The sequence below is a fragment of the Salmo salar genome, chromosome ssa18 (assembly GCF_905237065.1).
Source record: "Salmo salar chromosome ssa18, Ssal_v3.1, whole genome shotgun sequence".
In the NCBI taxonomy this organism is placed as follows: Eukaryota; Metazoa; Chordata; class Actinopteri; order Salmoniformes; family Salmonidae; genus Salmo; species Salmo salar.
In genome coordinates this window covers 16,430,090-16,452,123 of record NC_059459.1, presented here as the reverse complement: position 1 = coordinate 16,452,123, position 22,034 = coordinate 16,430,090, and the positions used below count along the sequence as shown (strand labels likewise).

Below are 22,034 nucleotides of genomic sequence, written 5' to 3'. Positions count from 1 at the left end.
AAACTCATTTAATTAAAGTTCAATTCATAACTAAATATATTTTATTTCTATTGGAAGGAATTAATCATTTGCAATTATGCCTACTTATGATAAGGTAAAACTTTTTTTTCTGTGTCCATATGATATGGTAAATATATCCAATGCAAAAAAACATTTACATTTAAATGGTATTAATATTAATTTGCTAATATTTCCATTAATTCCCATATACAGTTGAAGTCGGAAGTTTACATCTCAGCCAAATACATTTAAACTCAGTTTTTCACAATTCCTGACATTTAATCCTAGTAAAAATGCCCTGTCTTAGGTCAGTTAGGATCACCACTTTATTTTAAGAATGTGAAATGTCAGAATAAGAGTAGAGTGATTTATTTCAGCTTTTATTCCTTTCATCACATTCCCAGTGGGTCAGAAGTTTACATACACTCAATTAGTATTTGGTAGCATTGCTTTTAAATTGTTTAACTTGGGTCAAACATTTCGGGTAGCCTTCCACAAGCTTCCCACAATAAGTTGGGTGAATTTTGGACCATTCCTCCTGACAAAGCTGGTGTAACTGAGTCAGGGTTGTGGGCCTCCTTGATTGCACACACTTTTTCAGTTCTGCCCACAAATTTTGTATAGGTTTGAGGACAGGGCTTTGTGATGGCCACTCCAATACCTTGACTTTGTTGTCCTTAAGCCATTTTGCAACAACTTTGGAAGAATGCGTGGGGTCATTGTCCATTTGGAAGACCCATTTGCGACCAAGCTTTAACTTCCTTACTGATGTCTTGAGATGTTGCTTCAATATATCCACATCATTGTCCTTCCTCATGATGCCATCTATTTTGTGAAGTTCACCAGTCCCTCCTGCAGCAAAGCACCCCCACAACATGATGCTGCCACCCCCGTGCTTCACGGTTGGGATGGTGTTCGTCGGCTTGCTAGCCTCCCCCTTTTTCCTCCAAACATAACTATGGCCGAACAGTTATATTTTTGTTTCATCAGACCAGAGGACATTTCTCCAAAAAGTACAATCTTTGTCCCCATGTGCAGTTGCAAACCGTAGTCTAGCTTTTTTTAAATGGGGTTTTGGAGCAGTGGCTTCTTCCTTGCTGAGCGGCCTTTCAGGTTATGTTGATATAGGATTCGTTTTACTGTGGATATAGATACTGATGTACCCGTTTCCTCCAGTATCTTCACAAGGTCCTTTGCTGTTGTTCTGGGATTGATTTTCACTTTTCGCACCAAAGTACGTTCACCTCTAGGAGACAGAACGCGTCTCCTTCCTGAGCTGTATGACAGCTGTGTGGTCCCATGGTGTTTATACTTGCGTACTATTGTTTGTACAGATGAACGTGGTACCTTCAGGCATTTGGAAAATGAACCAGACTTCTGGAGGTCTACAATTGTTTTTCTGAGGTCTTGGCCGATTTATTTTGATTTTCCCATGATATCAAGCAAAGAGGGACTGAGTTTGAAGGTCGGTTTTCAAATACATCCACATGTACACCTCCAACTGACTCAAATGCTGTCAATTAGCCTATCAGAAGCGTCTAAAGCCATGACATCATTTTCTGGAATTTTCCAAGCTGTTTAAAGGCACAGTCAACTAAGTGTATGTAAACTTCTGACCCACTGGAATTGTGATACAGTGAATTCTAAGTGAAATATTCTGTCTGTAAACAATTGTTGGAAAAATTACTTGCGCGTCATGCACGAAGTAGATGTCCAAACCGACTTGCCAAAACTATAGTTTGTTAACAAGAAATGTGTGGAGTGGTTGAAAAACGAGTTTAAATGACTCCAACCTAAGTGTATGTAAACTTCCGACTTCAACTGTATTCCCGTTAATTCCCATGGAAAGTTTCCACCACTGAATATTCCCCCAAACTGTGCAACCCTACTCCAAGCTCCTTATGCATATGTAATTTCCTCCATCTTAGGGCCTAGTGGAAAGATATTTCTTTGCCCCGTCGTAAAGCTACATACAGTGGAGGGGAGGAGGGAGCCGCTGTCCTGGCCGCTCTCTCTCTCTGTCAGATCACATCAAAGGAGAGGCACTCCCCCTGAGGCAGAGCAGCACTGGGGAACCATCAGAGCCCTCATCTCCAAACACTAGTAAACACTCTGCATCACTGATAACACAGACTGCCTGCTTGAAACTGGGAGGCAGACAGAATACATCACGACTGACTGTTGAATCACAACTCTAGTCAGGGTGCATTTAGTTTGAGGGATGTAGAGGCAACCGTTTGCAGTCAATTTTTCAGATGGCCTATGTGGAGTTATCAAAAAGTAAGGTGCTAAGAGGTTGGGTGCATGCTAGTGTTGTCATGATACCAACATTATCATGCTGAAACATGAGGTGATGGCGGCGGATGAATGGCACATCAATGGACATCAAGATCTTGTCACTGCATCTCTGTGCATTCAAATTGCCATAGATAAAATGCAATTGTGTTTGTGGCTGTAGTTGCCCCTTGATAACCAGTGGACTTCTGAATGTTGTAAAAGTGTTACATGGTCGCTGCCCATGTCATTGCATTGGGCAGAAAATACGAGAGTTCAGGGGCCTTGCTTTAACAAAGTTAACCATTTTCACTGAAGTGTCCAAAACGTCTTTCAAGCTGTCAGGCATTCTCTTGGCAGCAAGAGCCCCTCGGTGGATGCTGCAGTGTACCCAAGTGGCGTCGGGAGCAACTGCTTGCACGCTCGTTACCACTCCACTATGTCTCCCTGTCATGGCTTTTGCGCCATCAGTACAGATACCAACATGAGCAGTAGCTACGTTTGGCTACATACGGACCGTTAGTGGAACACTTGCTCTAGAACGATGTTGGAGGCGGCTTATGGTAGAGAATTGAACATTAAATGATCTGGCAACAGCTCTGATGGATATTCCTACAGTCAGGACGTCAATTGCACACTCCATCTGGGGCATTGTGTTGTGGGACAAAGCGGCACACTTTACAGTGGCCTTCTATTGCCCCCAGCACAAGGTACACCTGTGTAATGATCATGCTGTTTCATCAGCTTCTTGATATGCCACACCTGTCAGGTGTATGGATTATCTTGGCAAAGGAGAAATGCTCACTAAAAGGGATGTAAACAAAACTGTCCACAACATTTTAGAGAAATAGGCTTTTTATGCATATAGAACATTTCTGGGATCTTTCATTTCAGCTCATGAAACACTTTGTGTTTATATTTGTGTTCAGTATACATGCAAAATGATCTGTATGTCATTGTGGCAGTAAGGGAAAAACATTGAACCTTAACTCTTCAGTTAACACACAACACTCTCTCCCACAACCACACTGCTCCCAACTGCTAGGCACCGAACAGAATGTAAGGAGCACCAGAAATATATATTTTAAAAATGTATTTTATGCTTACATTATTAGGCCTATCTCATGTCTAACTCATTCCACGGAGGGCCGAGTGTCTGCGGGTTTTCGCTCCTCCCCTTGTACTTGATGGATACATTAAGGTCACTAATTAGTAAGGAACTCCCCTCACCAGGTTGTCTAGGTCTTAATTGAAAGGAAGAAACAAGAACCGTAGAATGAGTGACACCCCTGGCCTATATGAATCATACCTTAGAAGCACATCTCAGGAGTAGCAGACGCTTTCCCATTCTTCCTGTGCCAATGAAATTGTTAGCTAGCTAGCTAGTTAACATGACTGAACAACGTTTTTTATGAAACCAATATTAGCGACCGGGATAAAAAGACGACTCACATTACCGGGGCTATCTTTTCAACCCGTTTAAGCTAGAGACACGCCGTTTTTTTTACTGTAAAGCTGCAAGCATCCCTGTCGCAAATATGTGCTCTATTTGTCCTCTCTGGTACTTAGAGACTGTGTGACAGCAAACTTGCAAAACTACTTAGACTGGCCTGTGCTCTTGGTTATACTGGGGATGAAATTATGCAACGTATCAACTTTGCTCGCTCTGCGCAAATGTATCAAATGCAACAACAGACACGGTCTGCATCCCCACTCGCCATCACGGCTAAATTCCATTTAAAAAAACGGATTGATGAATAAAGGCGTAGGAAGAGCAGACGGAGAGAAGCAGGTGAGGGATGGCTGGAAGGGCTAGCGGCTGCCTGCTGGCTGATTACTGCTACAACATTTGATATGCGCATGAAAGTGAAGTGGACATTATTGGACTTGCGCATGCAATATAGTAGTTGCTGTTTAAAAATTTTTATTCAACTTATGAACAAAACAGACTTTATAAACATCTAATAAAACAGGCGCCAGCGTTTTTTTTAGATTGGTAGGGCCCAAACATGTGGTAGTAGGCTATCATATGAAATTGTACTACGGTATTCTAAACATGTTGCCATTATACGCATCTTGACGTTTTGGTACCGTGAGATTAACGTGGTACCGGTGCAACACTAACGCATGCACAGTGAGAGATGTTGTCCGAACACGTTGGATAGCCCCTCACAGCATCTCTCAGACAGCCTGGTTGAATCTCCTAGCCCTGAGCCAGTCAGCCCAGCCAAAGCCCAGAGGAGCAGAGTACTATGCTGCTGATGTAGCCATCCTTAATTCATGGCTTTGAATGGAGAGAGACATGCTGGGGCCTCGTCTCCCCATGTCTCATTAAAATGCTCTGCGTGTTTCCCTACGCAGCCAGCCGACGCATTAATGCCACTTCTCTACCCCTATTTCTACAGAACATCGCCTTTTCCAGCTGACTCTTCCTTCCCTCGCTCTCTCTTCCTCTCCACACGTCAAACCTCTCACAGACCAGGCATGATGCTGATTTCAAAGTCCTCTGAGCCCCAAGATCAAAGCAAGGTGGTCAGGAAAAGGGAGGGGGAGTCGTCTCAGAGAATAACATTCTCCGTGCATGAGACAGAGGAGGAGTAGTGAGGGGGAAAGTAGGATGCTGCTGTCAGCCTGGACACTAGTAGTGGTTGAGAGAGAGTTGAAATAATGAAATGCATGGCGCTCCCCTGGGACAACAAATATAAATTGATATCCCAGGCCTGCAGGTGGAGAGGAATTGTCCTTTATTTCATCCCGTGGGAGGACATGAGACTTTCCCTCCCTTTATCAGTCCCTCTGGGGAATAAGGGATGGATCGGAATGATTTCGCAGATGTTTGAAATGTAGAGTTTTATCCATGAATAAAGTGTTAGTGTTTTTCCCATGTTGATATCTTTCCCACACACCCACGGGATGTGACAAATGGAAAATGTTACTTAACGTTTAAAAATGCCAATTGTACCGTTTTTCCGTTAAAACAATAAGAACAAATCATACAATTCCACATCAATTCACAATCCAGAATAATGGCCATATTAATTATGTAAGACCGCTTGGGCAGGGCCAATTAAGTTATAGCTACTGCAGTCATACACCCTTGAAAGCGCCTCGGCTATGGCATGTTTGTTTGTCTGTCTGTAAGTGTACACTACGGCTTTTTAAACGCCAACACAAAACCTTCTCTGGAGATCGTTTTGAAGTGCCACTAAACAGGCATTTTACTTCTGTAAAGGAATGCCGCTTCTGAAGCGTGACTAATGTCCATCACTAGACAACCTGAACTGTCAATCAAATCACCTCAAGCTGCCTGCGCGCAGACAACTCCTTGAAAAAAGTACTTTAAAATTCTTTAAAAACTGTGTTTTACCAAGACATTTAGTAGAAAGAAAACACATCTTCCACTAGGAATCGACTCCAAAGATTCAGTACTTTTGGAATGGAGGAGACTGATTCTCTGAAGTAGTTGCCGTACTTCCGGGAACACTCGCATCTTTCATAACAAGCTAGCGAGGGGAGGGAGGGGCCCAGTATAGGCAGTTTGGCCACCAGGGTGACGGAGTCAGAACCGTGCACTAAGCCCATCTATTGGTAATCAAAAGCTCCATCTCACAATGGAACACCGCATTTCAGAATTTCTTGGCTTGCAATGTCTCGCAACTTCAGTAAAGCAGGGCCCATCATCAACAGGCTAGGATATTCTACACCAACATCCCGAAGACTGAACACACACTTGCATCATTTGCATAGAGAAAGAGTAGGCAAGCCATCTGCATTTTAATTTTGTAAAAAATAATAATTCCCGTCAGGAATTTTTCTTAAAAAGGTCCAGCCCGAACAGTCCGTCATTCTAATTCCCATCTAAAATAGCCTTTGTGACTAAAATAAATCATCCATAATATTTTTGTGGGATAGAAATGCTCAAAATGTTTGAAAAATTACATTCTCTCATGGCTAACTACCAGCAAGTTCGTAAAGAGGGGAGCTTATATTCAGGGAAGATTATATTCATGAGCTCGCCTTGACTGACAGCTCTTTGAAACGCCTATGTCAAGAAACTTGGACGCAGTGAGCAGTGTTGAAATAAAATAATTTTATGAAAATAGGTGATACACAAAGCAACTCAAACATTGAAATTGCATCAATAATATACATTTTGTTATACAACTCCCGTTTGGCATGTCTCTTGTGATGCGGCTCACAGCAGCACTGACTGTTGTCAGAACACCTGCTTCAGAGATTTGAATGACCCTTACCCTCCTTTTGTTCCATGCTGGCTGAAGACCTAGCTAACCAATAACTAGCTAACACCAGAAACAGATGAAAGGGGAAACAAATGTGACCCGTTACAGGAAACTAGGCGTATGTCACAGGACACTACTTCACAGGAGTGCAGTTTGAAGGTAATCATATTTTTTTTATCAAAATGCATTTTTTTGGCAGAAATGTCTTCTCGAACATGTGAACATTCATGTGCCTTAAAGTTTTATGCCATCTGTAAATGCAAATAAAATGGTTAAATTAAGAGCCTAGTTGGTTTAGCCATAGAAAAAGTCAGCAACCATCCCGCTAGCCATGATTGTCTGAGATAATGAGGGCTGGACATGCCGAGAGATGAGTTTGGATTGGTCCCCCATATAGCATGCATCTGTCTCTTTGAGCTGGTCAGTATGTCTAGGTAATCCTCTCTAATGCGGCTTTAAAAATATATATATATATCGCTTAGTAAAACTGCATAAGCCTAACATGCCGACCAAACCGGACGCGCACGTACACCTGCATGCGCCATCGCGCGCATGTTGATTTTGTACTCCCACACCAGACATGATCAGGAAGTTGAAATATCAAAACAAACCTCTGAACCAATTATATTAATTTGGGGACAGGTCAAAAAGTATTAAACATGTATAGCAATTTAGCTAGCTAGCTTACTGTTGCTAGCTAATTTGTCCTGGGATATAAACATTGGGTTGTTATTTTACCTGAAATGCACAAGGACCTCTACTCTGACAATTAATCCACACGAGCGGTGTGGTCAGCATGTTATGTCAAGTTAAAGTGTACTGTTGGCTAGCTAACATTCCGTGTATGCTCTCCACTTTCTGGAGGAACGAGTTTTGAAATCAGTGGAATTCGAGTTTGATAGCTAAGGAGATGGGGGAAAAAACACCTGTCTCCAGATTACATTGTCAAACTAAGGGCAACCATGGCATCCGACAGGAGACGTGGCCATCGATGATGTGTACGGGTAAGATAGTCTAGCTAGCTACATTTTCAGATATTAAATGTTTCTAATTTTGAGAGAAAGTTGTTTCATTTCAAGTTAAAGTGTACTGTTAGCTAGCTAACGTTAGCTGGCTGGCTCGCTAGCTAACGTTACGTGTATGATCTTATTATTCGTATCTCAGACCCATTTGCTTGACTAGTTATAGCCTAATGTTAGCTAGCTAACATTGAACCTGGTTGGTTAGCTAGCTACCTGCAGATTCATGCAGGGTAGTAACATCAGGAGTTGGGATTATGGTTCATTGTAGTGATGCACCGATATGACATTTTTGGCCGATACCGATATCCAATATTTTCCTTGCCAAAAAAAAAAAACATACCAAAAATGTTTGCGGCCTTTTAAGCATTCTAGTACAGTTAAATAGTTAACACACACACACACACACCCGACGCAGCGATCTAAGGCACTGCATCTCAGTGTAAGAGTCCCTGGTTCGAATCCAGGCTGTATCACATCCGGCTGTGATTGGGAGTCCCATAGGGCAGCGCACAATTGTCCCAGCGTCGTCCGGGTTTGGCCGTTATTGTAAATAATAATTTGTTCTTAACTGACATGCCTAGTTAAATAAAAGGTCACACACACAGAGGAAAAAGTTATTTTGTTGGCATTTACGTATGTCCCCATTACCAGTAAAACATAATCAAAACATATACTGCTCAAAAAAATTAAGGGAACACTTAACACAATGTAACTCCAAGTCAATCACACTTCTGTGAAATCAAACTGTCCACTTAGGAAGCAACACTGATTGACAATAAATTTCACATGCTGTTGTGCAAATGGAATAGACAACTGGTGGAAATTATAGGCAATAAGCAAGACACCCCCAATAAAGGAGTGGTTCTGCAGGTGGAGACCACAGACCACTTCTCAGTTCCTATGCTTCCTGGCTGATGTTTTGGTCACTTTTGAATGCTGGCGGTGCTTTCACTCTAGTGGTAGCATGAGACGGAGTCTACAACCCACACAAGTAGCTCAGGTAGTGCAGCTCATCCAGGATGGCACATCAATGCGAGCTGTGGCAAGAAGGTTTGCTGTGTCTGTCAGCGTAGTGTCCAGAGCATGGAGGCGCTACCAGGAGACAGGCCAGTACATCAGGAGACGTGGAGGAGGCCGTAGGAGGGCAACAACCCAGCAGCAGGACCGCTACCTCCGCCTTTGTGCAAGGAGGAGCAGGAGGAGCACTGCCAGAGCCCTGCAAAATGACCTCCAGCAGGCCACAAATGTGCATGTGTTTGCTCAAACGGTCAGAAACAGACTCCATGAGGGTGGTATGAGGGCCCGACGTCCACAGGTGGGGGTTGTGCTTACAGCCCAACACCGTGCAGGACGTTTGGCATTTGCCAGAGAACACCAAGATTGGCAAATTCGCCACTGGCGCCCTGTGCTCTTCACAGATGAAAGCAGGTTCACACTGAGCACATGAAAGACGTGACAGAGTCTGGAGACGCCGTGGAGAACGTTCTGCTGCCTGCAACATCCTCCAGCATGACCGGTTTGGCGGTGGGTCAGTCATGGTGTGGGGTGGCATTTCTTTGGGGGGCCGCACAGCCCTCCATGTGCTCGCCAGAGGTAGCCTGACTGCCATTAGGTACCGAGATGAGATCCTCAGAACCCTTGTGAGACCATATGCTGGTGCGGTTGGCCCTGGGTTCCTCCTAATGCAAGACAATGCTAGACCTCATGTGGCTGGAGTGTGTCAGCAGTTCCTGCAAGAGGAAGGCATTGATGCTATGGACTGGCCCGCCCGTTCCCCAGACCTGAATCCAATTGAGCACATCTGGGACATCATGTCTCGCTCCATCCACCAACGCCACGTTGCACCACAGACTGTCCAGGAGTTGGCGGATGCTTTAGTCCAGGTCTGGGAGGAGATCCCCCAGGAGACCATCCGCCACCTCATCAGGAGAATGCCCAGGCGTTGTAGGGAAGTCATACAGGCACGTGGAGGCCACACACACTACTGAGCCTCATTTTGACTTGTTTTAAGGACATTACATCAAAGTTGGATCAGCCTGTAGTGTGGTTTTCCACTTTAATTTTGAGTGTGACTCCAAATCCAGACCTCCATGGGTTGATAAATTGGATTTCCATTGATTATTTTTGTGTGATTTTGTTGTCAGCACATTCAACTCTGTAAAGAAAAAAGTATTTAATAAGATTATTTCTTTCATTCAGATCTAGGATGTGTTGTTTAAGTGTTCCCTTTATTTTTTTGAGCTGTATATTTCTTTCACGTTCTTGCTGTGCTGTTTCGTTGTTCATTTGTTCAGTCATTTCATTCCCAACCAGGATTTCTCATACTACGGGAATGCTGTTTGGGTCTTTGCGTGTCAAATAACACTATCTGAGGTGTCAAATAAGCTTGTTGACCAATCAGGACCTGAATATGACTGCACGTCACATAACAATTTAACGCGTTCATACATTTTTATGTAGTTACTACACTAATCACTCGTATATCATATGTCACACCGATTCATCGATACATATGCTATGATGCTGGTAAAGTTGTCTCGCGCACCTACAGTGCTGGTCATAAAAAAAGCTAGCTAGCTCATGGATGCAAACAATTTTCTTCCCCAAAAACATAGCAAAACGACAATCTGTTTCAGTAGCTATAGTTAGCTAGCTAACTATATAGCTAGGTGTCATCTAAAATAAAACTAATTTATGAGACAGTTCTCATTTGATTAATCGTGGTCGGACGCATCTATGTGAAGCTAGCCACAATAAGGATTGGCAACAATAGTGGACTTTGCGGTTAGTATGTCATTGACAGTGATGCAAATGGATACAAATAGTAGAATTATGCCATAATTGAGTAGATCGTGCTAAACGAGGTTGGAATGTTACATAAAATCAACAAAAAGACAATTTATTAATTTGACAAAAATCTTGAAATCACACTGGATGTATTATACTTTAGAATTGCATTGGGGACATATTTATTTCACAGTAAAGCCTTACCTATGGATTTTGGATCAATGACCTGGGGTATCAGTCTACCCAGAGAATATTAGTGTTGTGCGGCTCTCTGAAACAACTGAATTGAGACACATTTATTGTCAACCTATGTGTATTGAACACTATTCCAGAGGAAAAACAATAGTGTGTGGATGTTTGGGAGTCTGATAACTGAGGAGGACATTGGGAAAAAATATATTGGGTATTGAGAAGACTGATATCCCATTTCATTGATCCCCAATCCTTAGCTAAAGCTGTACAGTGCAATATGAATGCACACAATAGGCTGACTGGGGAGGTGATTTCACACAGTCAGTCCCGCGATAAGAGCTACAACGCTAATATTTGCGTAAACTCTTCACAGTTCTGTGGGTGTCACCGAGTAGACTGATACCCCATTTCATTGCTTCACATTCCAACCTTGTTTAACATGATCTAGTCTAAATTTGGCAGGATTCCACCAATTGTAACCTTCTGCATCACTTAAAGATGTACTTTTAGGCAAACCGCAAATTCCACTATTGTGCCTAATCCTTATTGTGGCTAGCTTCACAACACATAACCCTGCCCGGTCGAGCATCACTAGCCAGATGAAGCTAGCTGGCTGCTTATAACGTTAGCTTTGGGCAACAGTAGCTGGCTAGCTATTTATGTTCATGAACTGAAGTTCAATTTCAATAGGCGAACAACAAGTGGCTACCTAGCTAATACTTACTCATAAGAATTCCTAAATCATTCCTAAGAGTAATGAAAATGACTGCAGTTTATACTGGTCATTTTTTTCAGGCTGGTTGTATTGGTGCTATCTAAGTACCAAGCTAAAAGGTAGCTACCCCAGAAGTTGCGGTCGAACAAATAATGCTTTATTACCAACGCGGTATTGTAAAAACATTGTTCGTGGCCGGTCTTTGCTTGTTTGCAGACTTTTTTTATACAGCTTTGACAGTGCTACTGATAGTAGTGGTGGCGCTTGGCTTGCACATGCAAATTCAGAAAACACTACATTCTATAATGTTATTGGACGTGTCAAATTAAAAGCTTATATAACGCGTCAAACAGTGTTATTTGACGTGTATCTTTTATGACACACAAAGACCCAAAACGGCGTTCCATAGTATGTCGTGAAGCTAATAGCAGTGACGCTATTACTGTACAACTCTGGTAGGGCAACATCTGAAAAATAGCGCACTTGGTAGTGTGTTCTGGCGCTCGACCAGTCGGCGAAAGCCAACATCACCCACAACAGAGAACGGTTGATTGTCAAGGGCCGTGAATTCCATTATCTTGACTTAAATGGATTTCGCCTTTGAGTTGTCTTGAACTTTTCTTACTCTTTGAAATGACTGCTCGACTTGTTGACTGCTCGACCCACACAGCAGACATTGTGGGCTAGGTTAGAAATGCTCCGTTGCACGTGTAGCGCAACATTTTACGTGGCGTCATTATATCATGTACCTACATTATATAGGTATGCACGTAAACTTTGACATCGGTTTTGCACATCGGCGTTAAACTAGACATACCGATGTTGACATTTTTTAGCTAATATCGTCCAATTCCGATATGTTCACTGATATATCGTGCATCCATACTTCATTGTTTAGCTAGCTAGCTACATGTCTTAACAAAAGACTCAGCCGAGTGTGCCAGAGCTCAGAATAACTGAATTTAAGAATGCTCAACACCCGTTGAATATGGCCGGTGTCAGTAAACATCAGAAAAAAAGCTTAATTCAGTTGTTGCCAGCAGCACAGTTAGTCACCAACGCTCTGGATAACCAGCTCTGCTAGGGCGAGTAAAATGGTCAGAGTGGTGTGTTCTCTCATTATGTGTCTTGAAGTAGCTAGCAAGCTAGCCAATGTTAGCCAGTTAGCTTGGGTGCTTGACTGCTGTTGTGAGGTCAGAACGCTCGAATCAACCCTACTCCTCGCCTGAGCGTCCAGCGTGTGCTTGAACGCTCCGGGATTGAAACGCTTAGAATTTACAAACTGACAATCTGACAGCACAATTGTGGTCACCAATGCTCTGGATAACATAAGAGCCTAACCAGCTCTGCTAGGGCGAGTAATGTTCAGTGAGCTGTTCTCTCATTTGTGTCTGGAAGTAGCTATTAAGTTAGCTTGGGTGCCTGACTTTTTTTATTATTATTTCGAACAAAACAAATATACAAACAAGAGTACATAAACCTAACAGACAGGGGTATTACATATCGAAATACATGAAATATTTATTTTGAAACAATGTGGAGAGGGGTTTGTTCTCTGCCCACTTCCTTTTATGGATAAAGAATCTGCCATGAAAAATCACAATGAAAGTTAAATCAGGGTCCATATAATTTGGATCAAAATAAGACTATATCAAAGTCTTTCAAGTTATAATTAAAAGTAGTTTATTTTAAAATAAAACCTAATTCACTCCAAAATATTCTGACATAAGAACAATCCCAAAATAAAATGGCCAAGTGGCTCTGGGTCACAACCACAAAACACGTTATCAATACCTATTTTGAATTTGTGTATAATAAAGTTCTTTACAGGGGTGCTTGACTGCTGTTAGTACAGAACGCTCAGATCAACCCTTAAAGAGACAGGTGAGGCTAGAGCTTTAGAGGGTGTGAACGATGCTGAATGGGTGTAGACAAAGGGCTCTCCAGTAGTAATTCCAAAACATTCAAAGGCTATTTTCTCAAAAGTGAGTTTACAAGTTTATCAACTTTCAAAGCAAAATTACTTTCCCATTGTTTCTCAACTGTAGTGTATGATATACAATTTTGTAGCTCTGAATCTACTTTTATGCAATGTAAAAAACACCATTTCAAATTTTGCTACATAAGCCGGTCGGTCACATAAGTATCCTTGCTATGAATAGTGTAAACTAGTAATTATATTTACTGACACCCTACAGTCAAATTCTGTCACCAGTAGAGTAGCTATCAAGCTATATAAACCATGCCACTCTGCAAACATGCCTTCTCCGATGTTGGTTACAAGGCATTACTTATTTAAATTAGGTAGGAGAATATCATGTTACCATTGGTGTATCAAATTAGAGTTTGGGTGATGTTAAAGGTTCCCACCCCTAACTCACACATTACACACACATTCAGTTAATATGATTTCAATTTCCTCCTAAGAGCCACTTCCATCTCTCTGTGCCACTCGTGTACACCCTGATTGGTTCTTATCTTTCACTTGCCCCTCTCTACCAATCACACAGATGGAGACAGCTGGGCAGCAGCATACTGTATCAGTCTTCTACCAATTAAATCCCTCACACCAATTGAGTCCTCATATTCAGGGAATTCGATTCATACATTGAGATATTCCAGTTGTATACGATACAGTGCATTCGGAAAGAATTCAGACCCCTTCCCCTTTTCTACATTTCGTTACAGCCTTATTCTAAAATGGATTAAATAAAAACATTTCCTCAATCTACACACAATACCCCATAATGACAAAGCGAAAAAAGGTTTAGAAATGTTTGCAAATGTATTTTCAAAAAAATGTATATAATACCTTATTTACATAAGTATTCAGATCCTTTGCTATGAGACTCAAAATTGAGCTCAGGTGCATCCTGTTTCCATTGATAATCCTTGAGATGTTTCTACAACTTGATTGGATTCCACCTGTGTTAAATTCAATTGATTGGGCATGATTTGGAAAGGCACACACCTGTCTATATAAGGTCCCACAGTTAGCAGTGCATGTCAGAGCAAAAACCAAGCCATGAGGTCAAAGGAATTCACCGTAGCGCTCCAAGACAGGATTGTGTCGAGGCCCAGATCTGGGGAACGGTACCAAAACATTTCTGCAGCATTGAAGTTCCCCAAGAACACAGTGGCCTCCACCATTCTTATATGGAAGAAGTTTGGAACTACCAAGACACTTCCTAAGCTGGCCGCCCGGCCAAATTAAGCAATCAAGGGAGAAGGGCCTTGGTCAGGGAGGTGACCAAGAACCCGATGGTCACTGACAGAGCTCGAGAGTTCCTCTGTGGAGATGGGAGAACCTTCCAGTCTCTGAATGTCCTTGAATGGCCCACTAGAGCCCAGACTTGAACCCGAAAGAACACCTCTGGAGAGAGCTGAAAATAGTTGTGCAGAGACGCTCCCCATCCAACATGACAGAGCTTTAGAGGATCTGCAGAGAAGAATGGGAGAAACTCCCCAAATACAGTTGTGCCAAACTTGTAGGGTCATACCCAAGAAAACAAGGCTGTAATCGCTGCCAAAGGTGCTTCAACAAAGTACTGAGTAAAGTACTTGAGTATGTGATATTTCAGTTTGCTAAAAAAAATATATATATGTTTTTGCTTTGTCATTATTGGATAATGTGTGTAAAAACAATTGTATCAATTTTAGAATAAGGCTGTAACGTAACAAAAATGTGGAATACTTTCCGAATGCACTTTAATTCCTACTGATGTCTACACCTTTGAGCAGGATTAATCTAATCAGAAACAATTAGCATGCGCATAACGTTTCAGACATCTTCCCGGCATTGCTACATCACCCTTGATGAGTCTGGGCTCTTCCATTAAATGAATAGTCAATGCTGAACCTATTTATAAAATCTGTTCCCTGGCAGTTTAAAGTGTCTCTCTTAAGCTCTTGGTGTGACTCAGAAGTTCATTATGAATACAACCGCTGCACTTGTCAAAGTAGAGTTCTCAGCGCTATCCTGCCGAGCTGCAATGCCCCTCTCTCCCAGAATAAACCCTGAGAGATGTTCTCTGAGCCCTGTTTCTCAGTCTCTCTCTCGACAACCAATGGGCTTTACAGTGAGGGCTGCTGCCAGTTCCTGCCAGGCCACTCCACAGAGGGAGGGAGAGGGAAAGAGAAAAAGCATAGAAAGACATAGCATATGGTAGAGCCAGAAAGAGCAAGACAGTTGGAGAGATGTAGAGCGCGAGAAAGAGACGGCGGGGGAGAGAGAGAGAAAGCTGTGCCGTAAATGCTGCTCCTCAGGGGAATCAGAGGTGGCGGGCTGACTGATTGAGCGAAGCCACATCTACAGTAGCTGGCATTTGGCTGCATACTCGTCCCGCACACTAAAAACAATCATGACACACCACTTACTATAATACCCTGGTAGAAATGGCACTGAAGCGGATGAGAAAGCTCGGATCACTTGTAAAGGTGCGACAATTAAGTGAATAAGTGAATAGCAGGCTTCAACAATGCAGCACGATTGCTCCTTGAATAAATGGAACATGTGATGCTCCATAGCTTCATTGTAAGTAGCAGCATTCAAGCAGATGGCAAAACTAAGATAAGCGTAACTGTTATCTACCATTAACCTCAGAGCTGGAACGATGGCGAGGACACGCATGCAGTAAAGTGGGTCAGTTGAGGTATTGATGCAGAGATTGAGGCAGAATCTGGCATTAAATTAACTCTAATTAGACTAAAATTAATAGCGCTGGGCGCATATTTTCCCAGTCCCCAAGCTGCCATTACTCTTCATCTGACAGGCGCTGACGTGGCTCTCAGATGTCTATGGATCTACTGACAGCTGCATCGTTCACACTGCCCGAGAGACGGCATGCACAAAAACACAGCCGTGTTCAGACTCAATGTTACAGTGCTGCTTACATGATACCTATAGTCTAGTAGGAGATAAAACCCTGATGCATATTGTAATGGGAGTCAGGCCAACTCTCTCCCACAGACATCAGGGATGTGATGGGGGGGGGGGGGCAGTGTAAGGGGGTTCCCCCATCTGGAAGCTGAAGCACTTTTTAAACCCCTGAAACAGAAATGTCATGCAATCTAGCATGAAATATCATGAATTGTGAAGCATGAACCATGACAAGACATTTAGAAGAAATTGACAGGAAGAGAGAAACAGGACAGCACTACTTCCTAAATCTTTGGGAGAGGGGAGTCCAACAGGGCTTGACTGAAGCGAAGGAAAATGAGTCCTATGGGTCTTTAAACAAAGATTTCAAATTCTCTAAATTACTCCCATCGTTTTTATTCCTCAGGGGTTGACAGTCTGATAAAGAAAAGCAAAATAAATGCTTTCTAAAGTTACCACAACCAGAAAGGACCTGGGAAGTGACGTCTTTCCAACATGTCTTGAATGCACTTTCATACACAGAACATCAACAGTAAGTGTTCACCCGCTCATCGTTACTGTAGTCTGTGTACCAGTCTTTTTAGCTACCATTCCACTCCTTGTTTCCTCAGTTCAGGCGATCGATGGTGGGTGAACTGTTCTACCCATTAATATTCACACAGAGTACACAAACAGAGAAAGAAACCAATATATTTGACTCACCTGAGTTAGCCATCTGTTGACATTCACCTCACTGGTTGAAATGTGGTTAGCTAGCCTACGCATCAGCAGGTGATGATAAGACCGGCAGACGCCAATGATTTTTTTTGTCTTTATGTCAATCAATCAAGCAAGCGCCCGCCGCCCGGCCAACTCGTGCACCAGCTCAGATCTAACAACATTTCTTACTATGTGAAACAGGAGGAGTTGGCTGTGAAAAATCACAGAGTTCGCTTCTTGGAAAAGAGAGAAAAAAAAAAAAAACTTAAAGAACACCAGAAAACACAATAACAAGCTCAAGCTACGCTGCACCCACCCCCTCCGATCTGCATGGATCACGATTTTAGGTAGGTCATCCGGAATTCAGGATTAATCCGGAAGAATCACATCCCTGAGACATGCAGTTAAACAAGCACGGGGGGGAGAAGGAGAAAGAGAGAGAGAGAGGAATGGAGCGAAAATTAGACTGTTGGGACCCTGTTAGAAACACAAGGCTGTCTGTATCTGGTAGAGTGAGATGGATGATGTCTGTTGTGTACTGTGGAGCTGGTTAGTGTGGAGGATTGATGGTGGTGTGATGCCTGCCGTCTCCACCTCACAGTGTGGGGTTGGATGGACACCTCTGCTGCCCAGGGTCCAGGAGTAATGGGCATCACCGCATGTCACTCCATCTCTCCATCTGTTGCACCGTACCGGCCTTGGGACACCTTGGCATCACACTGTCTGCACTACCTGTGGCACGCACACATACAGAGAGAGAGAGAGACGCACGCTCTCATCACACCTCCAGTGTTCCGCACACCCTTTACTCACTGCACCGGTCCCTCTGTTCTGTCTGCTGTCTCCACAGTCCACTCAGATCCAGCCTTCCACATCAATACAAACCAGCATCCCTCCCAATGCCCACTTGCACACCCACCCACCCTCGCACTTAGACACACAAGTCAAACACACGCAAGCAAGTACACGCGTATGGCTGACCATGCTGCTCCTCTCGGCTCACAAATTACCTCATCCACCCTCTGAGCTCTGCCTCTCTGACCGATGGCTCATCTTTCAAGCTTGGTGGAGGAAAATGGATGGCCACAATTACCACTAAACAACCTTGAGATCCTCACATGATCCTGAGCACTACCGTGAAAGGGGAAGAGGGAAAGAAAGAGAGAGAGAGACAGGGTGGGAGAGACTGCATAGAAGAAAACAGGGAGGATGGAGAGATAGAGGTAATGGAGGGGAAAAGTGAGAGACCTGCCTGCAGAGAAATAAAATCTCTCTTGAATGGATAGCCCTTGGATGTGCAGATACTAACGACTCACAACATCCCTGATGCTTCAGACATCAGGCTACAATTCCATATTCAATATCACCCGTGTCCGACTCCACAACAATATCTCCATCACTATGGCCCTATTGAGAACATGTACCAACCAGGGTAGAGGTACATGTAATTTCAATTCAGTCAAATCAGGAATAGAAATTCCACTTATTTGCAACGAAAAGTTACTTTTTACAACTAAATATACATACCATGGAAATGGCATGTTATAGAAGGGTCCAGACACTTATAGAAGGGTCCCCCCTGCTAGGGGGAAATGCAGGTTTTAACTAGTTAAACAACAAAGAAGGTGATCTACATGATCAGTCTCTGTGTGTAAAATTAAAGGTGGTTAATGTGAACCTAACTCACAGCTAAAAAATGTAAAGAAAGCAATCCAATGTTATTTGTTGCCTAGACTTTACTGCAAATGACAATCAAGGTCTTGAGAAAAAAACAATACACTAATATTGCAGTTAGCCATGACAGTCTTTATAATATAACACTTGAACACACACATAAAATATTGCACTTGGGAAAAAAACATCTTAAAGTAGAAATAGAATGAAACAAACAGGCATTCTATTTTTGCTCAAAATATTTGGCTACTATAGTAGACATCGATCAAGTGCACAAGGCTATGTGTGCAAAAATAACGTTCACTGAGTAAATAATTAATAATCCCCACCTCACTCACACACAAGTGTTACTGTCAAGTTCAACACAAAAGCAATATGTTTGGGCTACACTGCACATTATTACATTGTACACTTTCTGCCTGTGGACATATGTTCTACAATGTGCCAGCAGAGCATAATACCCTTTGCAGGCATAATTGATCTCTTTCAGGCAGAGAGTACACCTGGCATACCCCTTTTTAACCACTGTATTGAAAAAGTGAGAAAGAGGGAAAGCGTGTGGTGTTCCTTTCACCTCTATAGTGGCATCCAGCTTAAGCCTGGCCCAGCTCCAGCTACACTTGATCCCTGAATCCACTTGTTAAACAAGCAACGCCTCATTTTCACCTAATTCTCTCATTGTGAAAATTAACCACCTACTGGATAGTAGTTCATTCGTTAGCTTTACCAGGGTCCACAGTAAGCAACTAACACGTTATAACTTGAGGAACGGCAAGGAGTCGTATACCAGTTCATACTACAGCGAATTGGTTAGGTTACTAATGTTAGCTCCTCTGATGTTGTAACGTTAGCTAGCTAACGTTAGCTGTCTGACTATTAGCCAGTTCATTTTCACACTCTAAACTAAATTATTTGATCAGTTAAGTTGACTAAATGTTGCTCAACATTTCTGACTAGCTAACGGAGAATTCGATCCAGCTAGCAAGCAAACTAACGTTACTTAAAAATGCTAACAATACTTGTTCCACCACACTTTCTCCCTCACCTCAAACGTTCCAAATGCCAGTTGTTTTTCCGTTACAGCTCATGAAGTACACTTCCTCACCCCCAATTTCCGTGGTCAAGCTTCTCACCTACTTATTTGTTATCGTTCAGGGGACTCGCTGCTGTAACTGCCGTTCTACTCTCTGCTGTCTTTCCAGAGTGCGAGTTGATGCTGTAACTAGCAAGTTGGTTGTCTCTTCTCTCTTCAGTCGCTTGCTGCGCTGCATTCTGTTGTTATGTGAACGATTGGCTGAGCCTTGGATACAGCCAGTATAGCTCCAATCGCGCATCACTCGTTCGCTTACAGCCAGTAGTGATCCAAAGCCCCTCCCGATACCGTTTTTCATCTGATCTACACGAATCACGTAGTTCACCCATTTTGTATTAAAAACCGCGAAAATAGCCAAAAGGTGACTAGTTTGCATCCCTGTATATTACCTTGTGTGCGACTTGAGACGTTTCTCCTATCCAGTTGTTCCATTCTCTGTGTAACCTGCCAAAATAAAGGAAACACCAACATAAAGTATCTTATTAGGGTGTTGGTTCACCATGAGCCGCCAGAACAGCTTCAATGCACCTTGGCATAGATTCTAAAAGTGTTTCCTTTGGCAGTTACATGTAGAATGGACAGGTATTTCTCGAGTCGCTAAAAAAAGGAATAACGTAGTGGATAAAGTTCAGATTCACACAATTTCATGTGTACAACCTATAAAGACCTGCATTACTATACTGAGAGCGTTTCCATTTCTAAAAGGACGTATTTGGGTGTTTTTGGAGTCGTTGTTCATGTTTTTTTTAGAGCCCCTGTACCACACAACGAGGATGAGAAAGTGACTCGCTGTTTTGGGGTAAGTTTATCACAAAACAAGTGAAATCACAAAAAGGTGTCTGAACCCTTCTATAACATGCCATTTATGTAAAAATGTTTTGATTTGGTTGTAATAAGAAAACATATCCTTTAACTGTTAAATCAGAATGACAATTTACTTACTGAATTGGCCCAATTGAAATGAACTTGACCCCAGCCCTGGCTCCTTAGGAGAAACAGCCCAGAGAGAAACCTCAGTGCTGGTACTGGTAGGGCCCAGGCTGCTAGGCCTCGCTCTGTGATAAGATCAGTACAGATCTGGGATGGGTGCAGTGTTGGAGCTGTCTCTACTAATCAGGTTAGCCATGCAATAAATGAACTGCACGGACGGGAGGGAGAGGAGAATCAAATCAGCGTTGCTTTTCCTCCTTCATTCTGTCACACACAAACACCTCAGCTCAGGGAGCAGGCCCTGACAGCACACCTGAAGCAACGTGTCAGCAGCCTGGGGAGGCAGAATACACGAGACTGCAGGTCAGGCCGTCACACCGAGGAGAGACACACACACACCAGGGAGGGGGAAAGAGAAACAGGGTGTGTCCCTCCCTGGTGTGTGTGTGTGTGTGTGTGTGTGTGTGTGTGTGTGTGTGTGTGTGTGTGTGTGTGTGTGTGTGTGTGTGTGTGTGTGTCTTTCCCCCTCCCTGGTGTGTGTGTGTGTGTGTCTTTCCCCCTCCCTGGTGTGTGTGTGTGTGTGTCTTTCCCCCTCCCTGGTGTGTGTGTGTGTCTTTCCCCCTCCCTGGTGTGTGTCTACCTGGTGTGGGAGGGAGAGACACACACACCCCAGAGAAAAGAGACACACACACCAGGGAGGGACGGAGGGAGGGAGAGAAAGAAAGACGCACACACCAGGGAGGTACACACACACACACACACACACACATGCAGTATAGAGACCGTATGGGACCTGTCTGTCAGTAGTATGCCTGCTACTCACTCCTGACAGAGATAGGGTCTGCTATGGCAGGTACAAAGCTACAGATGCATCAGTGCTGCTCTAGTCACAACTCAGGAAGAGGAGACACTGATCTGAGATTTCATCAAAACACTGAAAGGTGCTTTTCCTCTCAATGCTGACGAAATACTCAAGGATCCATCTGCTGTACTGTATGACTGAGTTGATCAGTGGTGAATAGATTACGGTAGGCAGTAGTGGCAAACAAGTAAGGGGGAGGCTTAATGAGTGTATGTGCATGTTTGACCGAGCGTGCTTGTTTGTGGGCCAGTGTAAACATGTCACCCTATTTGAGATAATGGATGTGAGATGTTTGGCTTTGATTGTTTCTCCGAACCGAGATCATGGGTGTGAGATGAACATGTAGAGGTTCGTTTGCGGATGTGGTAAATGTGATGTGCGAGCGCACTAGTAGTCTGAAAAGCCAGGAGGAGCGTGCAGCAGCTTGTCAGGAGCAATGTGCTTCTCCTCCCTTCACTGTTTGCGGAGTACCTTCCCCCTCCAATCCTTTCCTCTATCCTGGTCTCGTCTCCCTCCCCATCTCGTGCTTCCTCCATCCCTCTCTCCCCTCATGTGCGTGTCTGTCTTAGGAAGGGGCCAGTTTCAGACGTCTTTCCTGACAGCTACCTGATGTGAGCACCAGTGTACGGCGCCACAGACGAACAAACCCACAGATATAACACCCAG

The 22,034-nt window shown here is 43.3% G+C and overlaps 1 protein-coding gene across 15 annotated transcripts in view; it reads right to left on the bottom strand.

Annotated features, from left to right (window-relative positions):
* ndst2a (N-deacetylase/N-sulfotransferase (heparan glucosaminyl) 2a) overlaps window positions 1–22,034 on the bottom strand; it is a 163,242-nt gene that overhangs the window by 63,125 nt on the left and 78,083 nt on the right. For 4 of the 15 annotated variants that reach the window (XM_014154557.2, XM_045700787.1, XM_045700784.1 and 1 more), the window contains exon 3: window positions 19,966–20,020. The exons of the other annotated variants lie outside the window; for them this stretch is intronic. The gene's annotated coding sequence lies outside the window, so the exon portion shown is untranslated. The remainder of the gene's footprint in view (window positions 1–19,965; window positions 20,021–22,034) is intronic. 15 annotated transcript variants of the gene reach the window in all.